This window comes from Coturnix japonica, chromosome 5 (genome assembly GCF_001577835.2).
Source record: "Coturnix japonica isolate 7356 chromosome 5, Coturnix japonica 2.1, whole genome shotgun sequence".
NCBI classification, from domain to species: Eukaryota; Metazoa; Chordata; class Aves; order Galliformes; family Phasianidae; genus Coturnix; species Coturnix japonica.
The window spans coordinates 24,668,028-24,687,693 of record NC_029520.1 but is presented as its reverse complement, the minus strand read 5'-3'; the positions used below and the strand labels follow the sequence as shown (position 1 = coordinate 24,687,693).

Here is a 19,666-nt window from a genome sequence, read left to right as displayed (position 1 = left end):
TAAAGCAACTTCTGACTTCTGCTAAGTTCTTAAATGGATAACTACTAGGAGAAGGTTGAGGTAACAAAGTCCTTGTAAATTACAGCTGTCACAAAGGGACAAGAAGTCTCTTCGTAATGTCACCAAGGAGCCAGGAACACTACAGGCAGTGAAACAAGCAGACCTTTTGTTCCATTCTTCTAATAAAAAATACAACCGCATACTACTTTCTATCTGTTTTGCAGACTCAAGGGAGACAGTGGACAACTTCAAAGGAATCTGCTGGCAGGCTAAGATCTGTTAGACAAATGCTGACTTCATCAGTAAGGGATTAAAAATAAAAGGTACATCAACTTCAAAGAAAATTATTGCCCAAAAGAAATCTGGAAAATTATCTTTGCTTCAAATAGGAGAATAAAGTGCATTCATACGTCCATAGACAAACCACTAAAAAACTGCAAGGACAGTCCCATAGTTAGGATGTCAAAAAAGGACATATGAGATTCATATTCTGCTGTAAGTCTGTGGACATGGACTTCACCTTGGAGCTCCTAATGGCAATACCTCACAACCAGGAGTTATACCTACTAGTAGTGAATATGGATTCCTATGGGCAGTAAACTAACCATTAAAAACAAACAAACAAAACAAAGAACAATGCATCCTCTAGATCTCCTCTCCACACAAGTGCTGTGTAAGGCCCAAAATCACGTTCAGTGTTTACATGCCATACAGGCCTGTAAATTCTCACTCTGACCATCTCACTCACTTGCCAGGATCAGTGTCCCATGAGTCAGCAGCAGCAGTGTCAGAAGAAGGGTGGGGTGTGGGCTGTTTGCACCCAAGGAAGTCATACTCCCTGCTGGCTTTGGTGGAACACTTTCAAAATATCTCACTATGCCCATGATAGAAATTGGCTGGGTGCCACTAACATTAATTTGCTGTTGCAAAAATCAATATTTATCTCTAAGCTTCTAAGAAGGGAATCTGTTCTCCAGCATGGACGGGGGAAACCCTTTCACTGTATGAGCTGAGATTTTTCCTGGAGAGGTTCCAGGGGCCATGCCTAGCTGGCAGTGTTTCTAACCAGCTTAGCTTAGGAAAACACAGGGAAACACAACCTTCCTCAGCAAGTGCCTTGTCCTTTTTTCCTATGCTGCTTTGTGCTGTCTTGGATAAACTCTTCAAATACAGTGCCAGTTTCAAACTGTGCCTCATCTCTCTGCATTGTCTTTTCCTACAAGAGAAAGGATATGGGTACATATGTGCCATAATCATAAAGCCTCTGTCTGCATCACAATTACTGAAGAAGTGCATTGCAGTAATGCTTCCATATTCAAATTTAAGGGATAAAGCGGAAGCCAAGGAACTTAGCAATTGCAGTGATGAAATGTTGCTGTGCTATGGGAATTCAAATACACCTTCTCCAAAAGGCCAGTTCCTGCTGCTTTGAAGAAGACTATAAAAGAGCAGAGCAAAGAACGTTTCCTCATGAAGATCATTGTCTAAAAAAAATGGGTTGCCACATAACCTAGTCTAATGTCAACTGTTTTTTGCAGTACTTATTTACTATAAAGCACAAATCTGAATGCAAAACAGCAAGAAGTGCAGATAGAAACTCCTTTATAACCCATGACCAAATGGCTTTCACAATGGGTAATTTTAGCACTATTTGGAATGACTGAAAACAACACTAGCCACTAATACTGAAGGATGTCTGAGTAATCATTTCTAATTGGTGATACTCAGCTACTGGATGCTGACAAACAGCTCTGAGGATACTTTATCCCCCATATGAAGATGCAAGAGAATGATTAATACATGCAGCATGCCACAATGGTTGGGAAAAAATTATAAAGCTGTGGGAGTTTCTTAATGACTCTGATACAATATGCTGTACTCTGGTTTGCTGGAGGGCTACAGGGGATTTATTTTTCAAGGATTCCCACTGTCTTTATTTAATAAGCAGCACTGGATATGTGGCTTTAATACCATTTAACGGCAATCCATTATCAAAGGATGGGAATGACAGATAGCCCCAGAGCTCAGCAATAAAAAGTCAGCATTTATTACTATGAAGACATTGTTTTGGGTGAAAATCATGTAGTTTCAGGTTGAAATGTGGGCATGTGCATAGCCTCTGTGATTGTTTCTCATGAGAGTCACACACCCCCACGCACAGGGATAGTCACAACCATGCCACATGTGCAGCTTCTTTGGGAAACATTAAACCTGCCCGCTCTCCTCCTCCAAACACCACAGCATTTATGAGACCAGTGTTGAAATATCACTCAAGCTGCTTTAAGTAAATTCCATCTGCTGGGTATGGTAAAAATTTTAGACTTGTGCCGAAGCACAACTTTTATGCTAGTCCACTGTGCATATGCCTAGAAAATGACCTGAAATGACCATGCAATTCAGCAAGCTGCCTATCATGAACACGCAACTTATAGTACCCGTATGTCTGAAACCCAAATGGTGAGGTCAAGGATTGAAGGGGAAAGGCAGGATATGGATACAGTTCAAGAAGATCAAGGAGAATAGTTTGCCTTATGTAATAAGTTTCACCAGGAATATCTCTACTCACTCCACCAGTTTTATTTCTCTATCAAAGTCCATTAGATACTGCAACTGTATTTTGGCTTCTATTTATTTTAGTTAAAAGGGAAATGATTGTACATCTGTACCACGGCAGGCAAATGGTACCATCTGCCAGATTATTCAGAGGCCTGCCAAAAAATTTTCTTGCATGCAGAATAGGCAGCTAATCTGAACTGCGGCCAGGCTAATACAGGAGAATGAGGTAAACGCTGTAAATGCCTCATCCAGCTCACAACATCCTCTAATATCAAAGACGTCTGCTCTCAGATTAAACTCTCCCTATGATTTAGTTCTTTTGAGAACTGTCTAGATGCTCAGATACCTATCACAGAAAAACCCAGGCCTTACAGCTGACAAGGAGCCACAGCCCCCAAAAGCAAACTTAACTCATTTCTAGGCATGAAGCAGGACACTCCCATTTTGATTAGGACTGAAAATAAAAACCCATGCAATTAATAATAGCTCACTAGACTCAATAGTCAAGTTCTGTGAGTACTCAAAAATGCTGCCCTGACAAGAGACCTGAAAAATTACCACTCTTTCTAAAGCAATCCACTGGATCTATGCAACATTCTGATAGTAAGGCAGAAGAATACAAGCAGAACTCCACACAGCTGGACCCCATCAAGATATGGACATAACTCTTATAAGAGATGAATGGGATTGTGCTGCAGATGTGGATCTCATTCCTTTCACTAAATCTGTAAGTTAAGGTAATTGTCTTGCAGACCAAGAGAAAAATAAAGATATTTACTCCTATATGATAGGGAAGTATCTGGACACTGCAGGAATGAAAGTCATTGAAGTGATGAATGGGTAGATTTGAGATCATTCAGTTCCCACTCCACATATCTGCTTTCTCCTGAGTTAGATGAATGCATGTAAGAGGTAAACAGATTCATCAAACAAATAAGATCAGCAGCCCAGATGCTGTATTTCACCTTATGATAAACTTCCTTTTGCACTATGAAATGTAAGCTTGGTATCATTATATAAATGAATTTTATATTACTTTTACTGTGCTTTCCCTTAACAATTCAAAATATTCTGCAGCCTCTCTGCCAATGAAAAGGACCCAAACAATTTAAAAATAATAAATTAATCCACATAAAACTTCAGAGAGGGAACAAACGTGACTGACTGGACACTGCAACCAAAGGAATGTTTGAATCTGTGCAAGTTTTCTTCTTCAATGTGGTTAGAGATGCCAGCTCAAGCTAATAAACCAATCCCTGTCTGCATGCATCTTATCAAATCTCATTGAAAAGTAACTTGTGATCTCTTTGGAGCAAGAACTCTCTTGTCCCAATTGCTAGAGTGTCTTCATGAAATAAAGTGGAAATCCAGTTCATAGCTTCCTTCAGCAAGGAAAATAGAAACAAAGCATTTTTCTCAACTTTCTCCCAGCTTACTTTATCCTCAAAGGTCTATCTGTACACTGTGACCATGAGAACAAGTAAACAGCTTGGTTTTCTATCCTTCAGCAGCAGCAGTAGCTTCCAGGTAACCAAGCATGAAAACAGTGCTAGATGTATAGATACAGGCCACCAATGCATCTTTCTCTCCTTGCAAAAGAAATAAGTATTGTGAAGTCAGCTGCATTTCTATTTCATACAGTCTTGTAGCCATGGTTGTTTCCTCACTCCAACACTAATGCCAGTGGGGTTTGAGCAGTTGTGTTTATAGGTATCTTCTTGTCTTTCCTTTCCATCTCAGTGTTAGCAAGGCACAGACTCTTCATTTGTCAGATAAGATGGTCAAAGATAAAGGATAAGTGCAAGACTGGTTTGATGCTGAATTGTTGTTGGTGTCAATTCTAAAGATGAAATACTGCCTTGGAGAAAAAGAATACCAACTACATTCAACAGAAAGGTGAGAAGGAAAACAACATGCTTCACATCATAAGCAGGCGTTGGGAAGATGTCTGAAGTACACAGGAATCAGTACTGAGTTTTAAAGTTTTAGTTCAGTATTGATCGTTAATGCCACTGCTTATGGGAGCCTCCACACAAGATCTTTGGAGCATAGCGGAGCATAGAATCATTCACCATTTTAACACCCAAGTTTTAGTTCGAATCCAGTCACATAAAAGATTTAGAGAGCATGAACCCATACATTATGGGTGGGAAAGCTTCTAAATATACAGAGCTCTTTTACTGATCCAAATTGCCTCATCCAAATTGTCTCAGAACATGGGCTTTCAACAGCAAATACAGACACTGTCACTTAAAGCTTTTAGATAGACCTGAAGAAGGTAAGGATAGCTTCTCCAGTAACATTTTAGCTATTCCATACATCCTTCCTTCCACACATCAGAAAAGTCTGTAGGGCCAAGCAATAGCAAAGCTGTAAAACAGGGAACTTAAAACTGACCTGCTTATTGCAAAGAAACTAAATAATCTTTGCATCAGAGCTTTCTTGTTTCTACTAAAATAAAACCGGTGAGATCCTCATGCCCAAACCTCCCACTTTTATTTTTGCAGAAAGAGTAGGAAGAGTGAGGAAAATCAGAAGAGGCTCTGTTTAAAGCTGACACAGATGAGTATATGATATGAACAGACAGAACTGGCCCTGAAGAATTCCAGGGACAAAACGATACACGTGCAAAAGTTTCAGAGGAATCACAGAGACAGAAGAGTAAAACAAGGACATTAGTGATTATTGTGGGCACCCTCTCTAGTGTAAAGCATCTTTGGAATCAAACATTAGAAGAAAGCAACTGCAATACCAATCTCTAAATTGAGGACTACGTGAGAAACAGTGAACAACATATGAACTGGAACATATGAACAACAGTGAACTGGACATCTAGTCAAGATGAACTAACAGGAGCTGTAATAAAGGATGTAATAATGTAATGTTTGAGTAAGTGTCAACATAATTTCTGTAATAGGAGATCCCATGAAATGGGATGACCTTCTTCAGGAAATGTCTTTAAGGACACAGCTAGTCGTGAGACAAAGGGATAGGACAGGGTTCTGCAGGTGGCGTGAGAAATGTAAATAGAAATTGACAAGTTACTGTCAGCTGCAAGATCCATCAAAAGAAGCCAGTGGCAGTCATTTCAGGGCAGGGTAGCTGGGGGAGCTCTTCACAATAGGGAGCAGACCTGCCAACTTCCTAGCAAAGGAAGGTTTCTGCATCTGCCCAAGAGAACAGGAAAAAAGAAAGGAAGAAAGAACCACGGGTCACAAGCTCTGAATTAGCCAGAAATGATACACACTTGCCCTACTCTGTCTCTAGCAGGAGACCTATTTCAAACTCCTATCTGAAAGACAGACTCAGGAAAGCCTTATGAACTGCTGGAAGAGAGTCCGTCTCACTCTTTGATAGCCAGGATACAGTTTAAGCAGTGGTTTTGAGATTACACGGTAATTGCCCAATTAGCTCTTGCATGCAAAAGGGATTCTCTTGCATTTATCCATATCCAGCAAGGCAGAAATCCAAAGCTTTCTGCCCACTGTGGATTTGCTCTTCCATTTCATTAGGATTAATTTCTCCACCACCCACACAATTCTCTGAATCTCTTCCTCCCCTCCCTGCCCCAGCGCCACCTGTCAAAGTTATAAAGATGATTGGTGCTTCTTAAAAGCAGCACAGAGCATCTTTATCCACCTATTTACTGACAGATGCTCCCCTCCTTTGCTAGACTAGTTCTTCCCAAAAGCCTACAGTCTGTCAAGCCATCCACAGAGCATAGATGTGCATGCAGTAACCCCAATGTGTAATGCAACTGTGTCCCAATCCCCCAAATCTTAGGTTGCTTTCTGTTTCGACAAGTCTCAAATGAAACACAAAACCACTTTCAAATCTAGTACCCGCCAAATTAAAAGATAATCTGTATAAACTGGCCAGCATATTGACTTCAGGCTGGCCCAAAGCAATCTTTTTTGCTTCTAAAGCAGAAGATGAGTTTGGGTAGATTAACATACATGCAAATCCTGTTGCCCAGCCATCAGGCAAAACTAGGTCTGTCTGTTTCTCCTCATCTCTTTCTATTTCAGTCCAAGGCTTATACAGGGTCATGGGAAACAAGCAAGGCATTAATTCTTCTAGCTCTAGCTCATCTATCCCTGTAAATTAAGCGACATCTTTTCAGAAAAGCCTCTTGAATTATATTACCAGAGCTGTTCTGTAAGTTAATTGGTCTGGAAAGAACCATCTTTGATCCTGTTGGTGTCACAGTACAACATGAAATCCTAGGAGTTTTCTTTAAATTGGAATCATGATAGCAATACAGAGCCTGCAGTTTCATTTTAAGAAAAATGAGCTCTGGAAGAGTGCTTCTGACCCACTATCCCCTCCACTGTTGGAAACTATCTGAAATCCATCAAAGGAAAGCACAGGTAAACTGGAAAGCTTCAATAAATGCCTAGCGTGGAGACATCTGTCACAATCCTTAAAAAGAAATCGGAGTGCTTTCAGCAGGCACAGCTGGACAAAAGGAAGAACAGTCTCACAAATATAACCTTGAATCAAATCCCAAGAGACAGCACAGTGACGAGACACCTAGGCATTAGACAAACCATTCTCTTTGCATGCTAGCTGTTCAGCTGTGGGATGAGGATAACAGCTATTTCTTCTCCAGGGAAGCACTGGGAAGTACAGTAGAGAAGACAGAAAGGATCATATGCCAGGGTTGAAAAGACCAAGCAGATCTCCTGGGCACCCTCCTTTTACAGCACCTGCAGCAACTGCACAACACAGAGATACTCAAAATTGCTTTAAACTGGAAGGTATCAGCAGCAACCCCCAGAGCACAGAACTGCTCACACGGAACTAACGTATCCTAGCATGACAGGGTACATGGCCCTCTGCTCTGCATTATTTTCTTACTCACTGCACATCTGCAATACCAGTGTGTTGCAACATGCACATCTGCAATTTGCACACCATCATTTCAGATTGTCTGGCTTTTCCTAGCATAATTAAATGAATAGCAAATCAAATGACATCTTCCCCTCCTCCTTACTTTGCTCTCCCATTCCTTCTGTACGTGCTAAAGCAAAAATGCTCCCTCTGATTCAGATTTCAGCTGTCACAAAGCCAGCAGTGTTCTCCTAGGAAGCCTGGGCGCTAATGACAGATACAGCAGCTGCCTCTATACGCTTCATCTGCCCTATGCAATCAAAGGCCGGTAAAGCAAAGGCCAGGAGCAGGTGCATAGGCTGATCAATTAAAAAACATCCCCAGGCAGGAGACAAGGACAGGGGAGATCACCCCATGCACGTGAAAGCCAGGGGCAGCCAGTGAGGTGGTAGGAGCTGGGCTCTACCAGGAAGCCCACTCACCTGGGCATGGGTCAGGCAGGTCCCATCAGCAGGTCCCCAGCCCACCTCCCAGAAGCCCTGCTGCTGGCTGCCCTTTCTTCAACTCAAGCCAAACAATAACATCACAGATTCCAAGCAGCAGTTCAGGTTTAACTCCTCTGGCATCCCACAGTCGTCTCCTTCAGCCTCAACAAAAGCACTCTTTCCCTTCCAACAGGTGAGGCAAACCAAGGCAAAGAGATTCAAGCACCCTGCTGTGAGCGCAACTGAGGGGGGAACTAGGACTATACTTTTCTCTCAAAATCCAGTGCTTTAGTCAAAATGAAGGTTTGGCTGTTCTCGGCTTCGGTCCAAGGACATGCTTTGTTGGCAGCATTACACAATCTATTTAGAGCTTTTGATTCCCACATGTTCAAAGCACTTGTACTTTTCACAAAAACATAGTGGTGTCATTGAACATCATGTTATGTTTGAACTGAAGAGAGGAAAAAAACATCTCTCCTCTTCTATTATTACACACAAATTCGAGTTAGTCTGCTATCATAATATCTTAGGAGAGAATGAAATACGAGCAAACTCAACCCTGGCTATGCTAATCAGTGACAATCCATCATCGATTCACTGAGGAAAAAAAAAGCATCCAGTGAGATTCACCATCACTTCTCTCACTCTGCACTAAGGAACCCTGGGACAGAGAGAAGGATGGAAGAGAATTGGAGACCCTAGAAAAGCTGAGCATTAATTGTACCACAGTGGAAGAAAAAAGTACAGTAAGTCACATGTATGATCCTGTTTTAATGAGATTACCATTACTTCTGGGTGTTTTTGCCCATCCTCAAGAACTTAAGCTCTTTGAGAGAACAACAGTATCACAAAAATGAGCAGCAGGGCACTGAAACCTTACAGACTTGACTGATGAAACAGTTCTCCATGCTTCATGAGCAGTTCAGATGCTTGACATAAGAGATATGGTGATGATTAATAATTAACTGTCTGGAGACACAGAGCTCAAGGACAGATGCCTTCCATCTGCAAGCTCTGTGAGCTGAGGCTGCACTTTGCAGGAGGAGGGTGGGGAGCTGGTAGGGAGAGAAGGTGACAAGGTTGGCACACCCCTAGGAAGTCAGCAGCCTCTTCCAGACACTTTGCCTTTTGTATCCCAGCACACAGAAGGTATTATTTTGCACTTCTCAAGGTAGTTTCACTACCCCAGTCACTGCAGGATCAGAGCAGTAACGATCTCAGCCAATTCCTGGTGACAACTCTCCTAAATGAGATGCATCCTTAGAAGCTATCTTCATGTATTTAAATAGACTTTAACATCAGCTTTAATGAGACACCTCTGAGACCTCTGGAGAGGTAACAGACAGCTGGAAACATGCTTCAAAGTCCTGTGGGTGTGAGAAGTAAAATTCAAGTTCAGATGCACCAAGTACAGGATTTTTAAGCACCTGATATGTTAGAGAGTATTAATTTGTTCTTTACATTAACTTTAAAATTTCCATTTGCATATTTGTTTGATCCAGCAAGAGCTTTAACTGTATCAAGATTATCCAAAACAACAGCTGCAACAGGAGCTGAGCTGCATATCTCAAAGTAATTACACACTACAAAGGGAATCCTTGGAGCATTTCAATAACATGCCATGTAGCAAACGGCACTAAAGGCCACAGATGGATGTGTTAGCTTCCTGGAATAACTTCACTGTGGCAAAGGACTTTGAAGAGGTCAGTTTTACTGCAGCTTGTTTCTTGCTCCTTTCTGTCCTCTCAGAAATAGGGTGAGTTGTAAAGGATGCTGAAAAGTTCAAATTCTGATACGTTACCATAGGACTGAAGAAGAAATACCGTGAGGGAGTGAAGTACAAGCATCTCCCTCCCATCCTCCTTTTCTCTTGCCTCCTAATTCAACACCCAGAAGAAACGGCCCCTCTCATTAGCTGTGCCTGGACAGCTTTTGCTCTGGAGAAGCCACCTTTCTCTTATGCTTCTGAGGCTTTATCAAAAAATAACATTTTGTAGCACTTTTCTTTTAGTCCCAGGTTTTGAGCTTGAAATGGAATAATTCAGCTTGCCCCTCTTTGATCTGTTTCAACTCTGCTTACACCAGATTATTCTGTTTTGCTTTAGTTTAGTACAATCCATTCCTCAAATATTTGACCCCAGTATCTACACAGTAACAAGCCCAAGAGGCCCAGTGCTTCAGCAGCACGAAGTGGAGTTGGTCCATTCCACATTCCAACATCTGCCAAGAGAAGATAGCCAGATGCCTAGTATAACAAGCAGCTATAAAAGTTAGAGTGAACAAAGGCACAGCAAATGACACTGCAATCAAAAACAATGAGCACTAGAACTGAAAACAGATCAGCCAAAGCCAGTGGGCAGATTTCAGCTCAGAACATGCACTTCTAGCTCTGGTCTCTGCAGATTCTGAAACATTCAACATTGCCTTCCCACCTTTCAATAATGCCCTCATCACAGGGCATTAAGATGATGCATTAGCCTGTGTATTCTTAATGCTAGGGCAGACTCAGAAGAGAGGCTGCATAAGTAATTGATCTTTCAGGTTGCACAGTCAGCTAAGGAATCAGAGCAAACAAAGACTGACTTCTGTCTGAAAACATCCAAAATGGAAACAAAGAAATAGGAGTACAGTTGACCTATATTTACAAGGAGCTGCAAGTGCTTGCTGCTTGTACCCAATAACAATGAGTGCAAGCACTTGTTCAGGAGGACACAGACCAAATTCCCAACCTCCTCAGCCTGCTAGAGGAGATTCAGAATGAAGCAATATGGCCATACTCTCATAGTGTATCGAGTCAAGCCTTCTCAGCATTTCAAAGTAGTTCCCTCTCACATAAAGCAAAAGAAAATCCCTTCCTATATAAAATACACGTTCACTGCACCAGAAAACAAGTATGAATAATGCCACAGCATGGTTCCAGCCTAGACACCCTCATGAAGCAGCTAGCTCCCATTGGAAACATCCACTCTTCACCAAAGGAACATTTCAAACAAATATTACATGTTTTGACACAACAGGCCCAGAATGACCAGATCCTGAGTGTCCTGCTGTCTGCTTCTGTGGCAGACCAGCATGAAGGGGCCATTTGTTTGAGTCCCTCAGGGATTTTAACCAGTTCTCTGTCACTCTAGATGAATCAGCACACTAGATGGTAGCAGTCAAATGCAGAAATACCACTGATCCTCCCCCAGCACACATCTAACAGTTGTGTCAGAACCTCTCTACATATCATGTCATCTGCAATGCTCCAGAATGCTCCAAACACGTCTACAAGGATGATAGTTATGGAACAGGACCCATGAGAGAAGAGACCTAGACCTTCATTGAGGGGAAATCAGACATCAACTTGATATCCTAAATTGGCCCCTGATGCCTGTGCTTAGGCAGGTAAACAGAGCCCTTCATTGTCCATGTAAGCACTTTGCTAAGAAGTCATTTCAGCTCCATCCGGAAATACCTAGTTGGGTGAAATCTGGGCTGTACAAATGTGCTGAGGTTTGTCCTACAAACCACCCAAGAGTAAATGTTAATGATAGAGAGAATGATCTCTCAGACTAGCCCCATGCTTAACCTCCTGATCTTCTCTTTCTGCTATATCCAACATTCATCAGGCAAATCCAGAGCTGGAAGAAGATGACAAATATAGGGCAAATATACGTCATCTGTGCCAAGTAGTCTTAAAAAGTGAAAGACACACAGATAGGCCAAGATCAGATTTCTAGATACACTCAAGGTTTCCTGCATCATGCACATAGGGAAGTTAACCTATAGAAATGCCACCTATATTCACCATTGAGGTCCTCATGCACTCTAACTCCTGGGCAGCAATCAGTACTGGGGAACCTTTTCCTACATCAACATAGAGTATAAATCACAAGTAGAAGATACTGAGGAGTTCCTTGGTGATTTAAGTAAGACTAGAAATGAAGCACAGTAACAGATCCAGGGCTGACGTTAAGCAAAGCACACTGTCAACAGAGCTTTCACGGTGCCAGATCCTCCATCTCCCAGGGATGTGAACCCATCAGTATCCACGGGGCAGCTGACCTATGTGTTGACCCACATGATGAAGGCACTTACTAAACAGGCTGAAATGCTTTCAGCATTTCTAGCATCTGGCAATCCCTTATGTAAATAAGCATCCCTGCCTAACAAAAGTCAGTTGTAGACAAAAGCATTTCTCTTCCCCTTATCACTGCTTTTCCATACACTTTAATATTGAATGCTGAAAATTTGATTTACTGATTATGACAAGTGTTCCATCTTAGGACACAGCCTCATATTTTGCCCTGAGAAGAGAAATCTCACTGATTGTTAAGCAAAGCTCTGAAGTAATGGGACATTTTCACTTGTCTAGACCTTTCACTCTCAAGAACATCCACTTGTTTACACAGAACAATATCAAATTCCCTCCCCCCATCCCACCGAGGAATTTGAATCAGCCTGTGAAAGCAGTCAAGAGACTTGTGAATTTTGTTTCTCTTAATTCCCAGCAGAAATACAGATCCAACACACTGATTTCTGCCTCCCGTCCCCAGCTTCAGCTGCATCATCTTGGCATAAAAACAGGAGCAAGAAAAACCAAAATAAGGAATCAAATAAGCACAACCCAAGTCAATAAAGCGGTTTGGAGTCTTAAGACATCCATATAAATTCAGTCCATCTCACTAATGCACAAGTATATATCCAGTTGCCCACCACCACCACCCTTAGAAACAGATCCAACAGCTGCTCCAACTTAGTGGCTCTGTTTCTGTCACTGGTGCTCAGCTCTCTGCAGCAGAAGCCCCCTCTGCATGTATAATTGATCCCCAGGGGCTGTCTCAACAGGAAGCTAGATGGCCAGCTGAGCCCCGGCACCAGAGTGCCTCAAACTTATAAACCATAGAAGAAGCACACGAAGCAGAAGAGCCTGCTTTGCTACAGACAGAGCAGGTCTTTTTGGTTAAGAGTGACAGTCTCCAGTGCTGTCAACCCATCAACTTTTAACAATACTATGATTTATTTAAAAATAAAAAATATATATATCTGAGGGATATTAACAACATTGACAGCGTAATGAGCCAGAGGCCAAACCTTGCTGCTAGAAGTGTTGTGTTCTAGCAGGAGCCTGCTTTAATGTTTGGTGAAAACACAAAAAGCACCAGAGAACATTCACTAGTCACCAGCTTTCACACAATTCATAAGAGCAAGCAATCGTTTCTCTCACAGTTGCCCAGAACCATGCTCAGAGACAGGTTAGCAGACTGAGACTTTGCCCACTGATGAGGTAAAAGGACAAATCACAGCAGCAAAAAAAATTCTTAATATCTCCAAATTAGAACTGACCTTACACCTGAAATCTTGCCCATAAGCAAGCCAAATCCTTCCTCTTTAGGAACCTGAAATTACTTCAGAGATACTAGGTCAGATTAGCACCTGCAGGAACTGCATTAAGAGCACTGTCGTGGGAGCCAGCCTTACAAGAGGACCTGTGAGGTTTTGCTCCAGAAGAACTCATGCATTTTTCATACTGTGTTAGCCTTTCCTAAGCACTCCATTCTCATCAAAGCTTCTTATATTTGCCGATGCTGAAGTAAAGGAGAGAGTGTTCTACAGCAGTTTTCCCTAGCACATATAGGACTAACAGAAGTGAGAATTCTCACATAATCCTCGTTGAATCAATTCAAGTCAGTTCATGGGGCAACAGGTTCAGTGAGCTGCTGATGGGGTGAATGCTGTAACTGGAGTCAGCTTAACCACTGCAGTGCTGGTGAAACTCAGCAATAACATGGACAGGTAGACAGCCTGTCACCCTGACAACATCAAAACAGGCTGTTCCCTGATGGATAGCATCTTCAGGCTGTTGCTAAGACAACAAAACCCTGTTTATTACGCATAAATGGGCGCACTTCATCACTGGACTTATTAACCCAGGCCATGCCACTTACTCTGCAGCTTCTTAATTTCTTTAGATCAGATGTTCCATTCTGCATCCTTCTTCTTGAACTGCTGAACTCAGCTGCAGATCAGTGTGTAAGCTGCTGCATCTTTTCATCTGCCAATTAACTTCCTCTCTCCAAAGAACCAAGAGAGAAGGGAGGTCTAGTTCCATGTCATCATTTTTCTCACATGCTTGAATCAAGCACTGACTACGTCAGTGCCAAACCAAACTACAAAACTACCTGCATTCACCAAACTACCTGCATTCTTCTTTTCCCATTCTCAGGTGGAGCAAGGCAGAAATCCCAGTCTGTGCCTGGCCTGTGGTCAGCTTGTCATCACTGTGATCAAATTGAAGCAGTCTGGGAGAAAAGCAGAACAAAGCCTAGTTTTCCCCTACCTGCAGACACTACAAGGCTGCTCAAGTAGAGCTTTGACTTATTTGAAGATTTGAATGTAATGCCAGCAGGTTTGCCGTAATACCTGATTTATGCTCTTTTAAAGCCAGACACTTGCACCAGGAAATAATGCAAGAGATGTTAAATAGTCTCTCCTACCTTGTACTAAGGATTCTGCTGACATCCAATTAGAGCAACTTTCTCTACTACCTGTCTTCCTTCAGTCACAGTGTTGGTCTATCCAGCCTCTGCTTTCTAACCAAGAGTTTCCCCAGAGATTTTGCTGGGCCCATAAAAACAAGTATCTTAGCATGATTATTGCCATTACAGATTTTGCACAGGATAACTACCCCGACTTATTGTGAACCCAAGACCTATTATGCAGCAAAGCACAGTTCAACAGCCTAAACCCAGTCCCATAATAAAGGAGCTTGCACAGAAGGCCAATGAAAGCACCCAGAAGAAAAGGAAAACAAGCATCTGAGATACACCTTGTCCTCCTCTCCTACTGCTGCTTGTGACTAGGGGCAAGTTCAATTACTCAAAGATACAGAAACAGTTTAGCACTTATGTAGGGCTCATTACAGCACTGTGGGAAAACCTACTACTAGACACCAGGCAACTGTTATCTCACCATTCTGTCTTGTTACACAGTATGGTGTATGTGATATGATTTGAATACAGAAGATCAAGGCCCTGTACAAATGAAGTCAGCAATAAATTAAAATCCCAAGACCATAAAGTTTCCTTCATTATTTAGAAACTTGAAGATTTACCTTTGAGCTTACTCCATAAGAAGCCTGCAAAGAAGATAAGACACCACAGAGCTTCCTAAGCCAGAGCTTGTTTGTGGAAGATGGAACTCCTATGAGCTTTGAGAGTGGTCAAAGAATAAATAAGGATCTTGTGCTTTTCCAAGAATATAGCAAACTTCAGTGAACAGTATGTTTCTGAGAATAGAAGTGATTCAGATTTGGCAAACGGTTTCGGCCAGAGATGATTGGCAAACATGTTTTAGAAGAGTCAAAACATTTCATTTAGCATGTTGTGTTTTAAGAAGTGGTGGTTTTGTTTCAGAACAACTTTTTTTTTTATATTAGGAGTTGCCAGAATTTAATTAAAAACTCCCAAAGGCAATATTCAGCATTCTGTTCTCTGATAAATTAACTGCTTGGCCAATATATGAATGAGGAAAGAGAAAGCACAGATCCCACTGACTCTATATCACTTCATTGTTCAAGACCACAAGTTGCTGTATTAACTTAGAGCTTCTCTTTAGCTCATTATACCAAGAAACGCTGCAGCTATCGAGCTATATGATGAAAAAAAAAAACCAAAAACCCTTTTCTATTTGTTTTCTTAGAAGTAGTCAGGTGAGGCTGTATTTCTCTACACAGCTGCTCACAAACAACTAGTGAGCAGTGCAAGAAGCAGGGCCATCACCTACAAGAGGATTTCTCTCTCTTCTAAGTGAGCTGAAAGCATTCAAGACCTCTACTTACAGTAATCACAAACACGTTGACATTTATGTGAGGAACTAGACTTACTCTTTCCTCCAAACAGAGAAATAATAAAATGTTCTGTGATCTAGTCAGTGCTTAAAACATTCACACCAGAGAATGAAGTGTTCTGCCTGCAATCATGCTGCTGCTTCTAAAATAGATTCAAAGACTCCTTATATACTGAAGCTAGAAACACAAGGAGCCTCTAATTCCTTTCATCCCAAAGCATGTAATTGTAGTGGCCAGAGTCTCACACACTTGCACAGAGAAACAAAAAGAGATGCTAGGATGGCAAAATTGTGTTGGTTTTTAATCACATGCACAGGTCACTACCTCCAAATCAGATGCAATAAATACATGTTAAGACAAATGCTTTTCAGCTGCAAAGAACAAGCAGCAAAGGAGCTCCCATCTCCTGTTCTCTCACACTGTTCTGTATGAGAAAAATTAGCTTAAAGCACTAAAACATTCTGGATTTGTAGAGCGGCCATACAGACCCTCTAGCTTCAAGCTTTTCCTCACAGAGGCTGGTCCTCTCTTTTCAGAGCAGATAAATTATACAGAATCCAACTCTCACACTATCTCAGTGTCTGCTGTAGAACACCACCACATGCAGGCTTCCCCACCACAAGCTGCCTGTCTGAGAATCCTCCCTGCCTCCCTCCTGGAACTGAAAAAAGAGCCAGACGGCTTCATACACCTTCCTCTTCCTGATACAACATCATCTTGCCAAACCTTGCTCCCTAGGCAAGCTGAAAGGCATTGATAAAGTCAGAAATAAGCATTCTCCTCAAAGCTTTTCTCCCCACCTGAGCCACTCACAGGCTGTGATTGGGTTCTGATCAGCTTCTGCTGGGTGATCAGAAGTTGACTATACAGAACATGGTCCATATTCCCTGGTGGTACAGCTAGATCTACTTCACTTCTTCCAGGGAGAACGTTGGACTATTACAACCTACTAACTCTGCTTTGCTAACAGCCATTAGCCCTTCAGATAGCAAATGATATATAGGATATAAAGAACTGGAAGACTTCAGGAAGGCCATTATAAATAACTACATTTTTGGCTACCTCTCTAAAGTTAGAAATCACAAGAAGAAATCTCAGAGCTACTATGCCTACTACAACCTGAATGCTATTTGCCTGAGAATGATAAGCAATGTCAATAGGATAAAGGGGGGACAAGGAAGAGAAAAAGACTTGTCTTTCTCATCCAAACAGATGCTGCATCAACACTGCCCATTGACCAGGGCTCTCATTCTTCTCTGCAAAACAGCTCAGGGTCTCATTTTCACCAGCATAAAGCGTAAGCAAAAATGACAGCAGATCAAAGTGAAAGCTTTGTGTGTTATCAGCTGCAAAAACAGTGGAAATTCAGGACAACTATACCTGCAATAAAAGAGAGACAGCAGTGATACAAATATATTTTCTTTAAATTCGGTAGCATGAATGTGTTGTGCAATAAGTGGAAAACATCACAAGAGCCCCCAGCTTGAACTTCTGCCAAATGGACTAATTTTAGTTGAACGTGTTTAGCTAGTTTGCTGAAGATTTAAACCCAGGCAATATCTGCGGCCACTCTTGTGTCTGATTTAAAGGGGCAACATCTATTAACGTTACAATGATTTGGTCAACTATTCCAAAGTAAGAGGAAAAAAAAAAAAAAAAGCAATAAAGAAACAGATGAGAATCTTGTTGAAGAAAATCAGTCCTGTGATCTAAGTAAAATAACCTACAATAAACAGCTTATTAAGGGGACTTGGAGGAAAGGGAGCTGCAAGTAATGAAGAGGAAACTGATATATCCTTCCAAAGGTAAAGCACTAACTGACTGATGAAACTGTCGTAGATCTTATAGACCCCAGTTATTTCTGGGTGATTTCCTGATCTATGTTACTTTGCATTCACACTCACACTTAAATTAGACTTTAGTATCCCACATACCCTTGCAAAGTTTTCCCTTCCTCTCTTTTTGCAAGCATGTACAATTATGTAGAAGTTATTTAGGAAGACATAAATAAGATATAATCACCCTGCATACTGGGGGATTAAGAAATTGCTTTTGGTATAGATATTCTGAACACTTGGAATGCCCAGTGATTTTTGCTCAGTTCTTTGATGCCAAAGAAAATAAGCCTAATAAATATGTTCACCTGCTTCAGTAATTTGTGCAAAGCACCTTATTAAGTACAAGCTTCCTCCCCCCCCCCCCTTTATCAAGCCTAGTACTATCCAATGGGTAAAAGGATAAATGGCTATAATCTTTGAATACATGAGACTACACAGAGTGGGTATTTCATAGCTGCACAAAGCCCATAATTGAACTTCTGCCCTAAGGGTAAGCTTTCCTGCAGCGTAAGTGCTTCCAGATGCCATACAGGGGTCATGATGCTTGTCAGGGAAGCAGAGCTTTACATCCAGTTAATTGTTATCCCCAGCTGTCTTTTTTTCTTCAAGACTAGTTTTCCAACAGCCATTCAAACAAATGTGTTCATTTCCCAGTTCCCCCGCAATTCCCCACCACAATGTAACAAAGTGCAGATTTTGCATGGCTACATTCCAAACTCCGTGGTGTTAAAATCATAGCAGCAATGGAAAAGCATGTAGCCTCAATAATCATGATGTAGAAATTGAACTTTAGGTGACTCAGTGGTAATCAAACAGATGCTACAGGAAAAATGTGATGGTTCCCATGTACAGAGCATTAACTTGCACTTAACCCAATGGAGTTAGTACTGACACTTGAAGGTTTCTGTGGCTTGCTAGGAAGTAAAAGTCATCCTGAATTAAACTGGTGACCTCAATTCAGTTCACTGTGCCTGGGTTTCCATCTCAAAAACACAGTGACCATAAATAACAAGTTTCTTCTTCCCCAGCTTCCTATGGGCTTCATCTTAAGCATCAGAGACATTTAAAAAAAAAAAAAAAAAAAAAAAAAAAAAAAAAAAAAAAAAAAAAAGCAAAGACAAAGTCTGTCCAGTATTCATATATTTTCAGCTCAGTAGAAAAATATTTGCTGGTTTGGGACAGCCCAGTAGCAGCTGAGAAAGTTTAAACCACAGCCTGCATCAGAACAAAGTAAAAAGTGCAAGGAAGATAGCGCATACAACAAAAGAGTGACACAACCCCTTTACCTGCTTCAAGAGTTCAGCTAGGAACTCTTTGACATTTGCAATATTGGCCTCTGGTTACCAAGAACTTGCCACCAGATGCTTGAGTTACCAGCCCTTGCTTGAAGAACAGCTTGGGGAAGTTCACAGTTCAAGCTGCCAAGCATCTGTAGAATAGAATCGTAGACCACTAAGCATTCAAAACCAATGTCTTAAGGAAAGACTTCATACCAACTTGTTCAATTTGCCTGTAGCAGCTCTGGAAGAAGCAGCTTCAAGCTATTCCACTTGTGCTTTCAGACTGTTTTTCAATACAGACACAGTCCTATCTGAATAGTTCTCACCACACCCTCCTTCCATGAAGAAATAACCCAGCTTTTCCAGCCAACAAAAGACCACTTAATTTTTGTAATAAGGTTTGGCATTTACAAGAACCTTCTCTTTGCTCTTTGGTAGCTACTTTCTTGGAAAGTATTTATTATTTTTCAGCTCATTAACAAATGCAGGAGAGGAAGTAAACCACTATCAAAAATATTCCTCATCTGAACATGCTTATCCTAAGCCTGCACTAAGCCAGAGAGCAAAACAGGTTGAGTCAAGTCTTCTTCTCTTTAGGTCTTCATGCCAACAATAGGATTCAGATCTTCTGATTTTTTTAGCACAGGTAGTTTCCAGTTACAATTCTCTATGCAAGAAGAGAACAAGAGAAACAACCTGCTACACTATGAACTTCCAAAAAACATTTCCAAGGAGGATGTCCCTATGCTCCTCCCCATGATGCAATTTCACCAGTTCTGACTTTTTTTTTCCTTTACTCATTCTGTTGCAATTAACCTTCAGAGACTATGATTAACTATGATC

General features: G+C 41.4%; 1 protein-coding gene across 1 annotated transcript in view; it reads right to left on the bottom strand.

Annotated features, from left to right (window-relative positions):
* LOC107314905 (deubiquitinase DESI2-like) overlaps positions 1 to 19,666 on the bottom strand; it is a 46,144-nt gene that overhangs the window by 24,499 nt on the left and 1,979 nt on the right. The window lies entirely within an intron of this gene.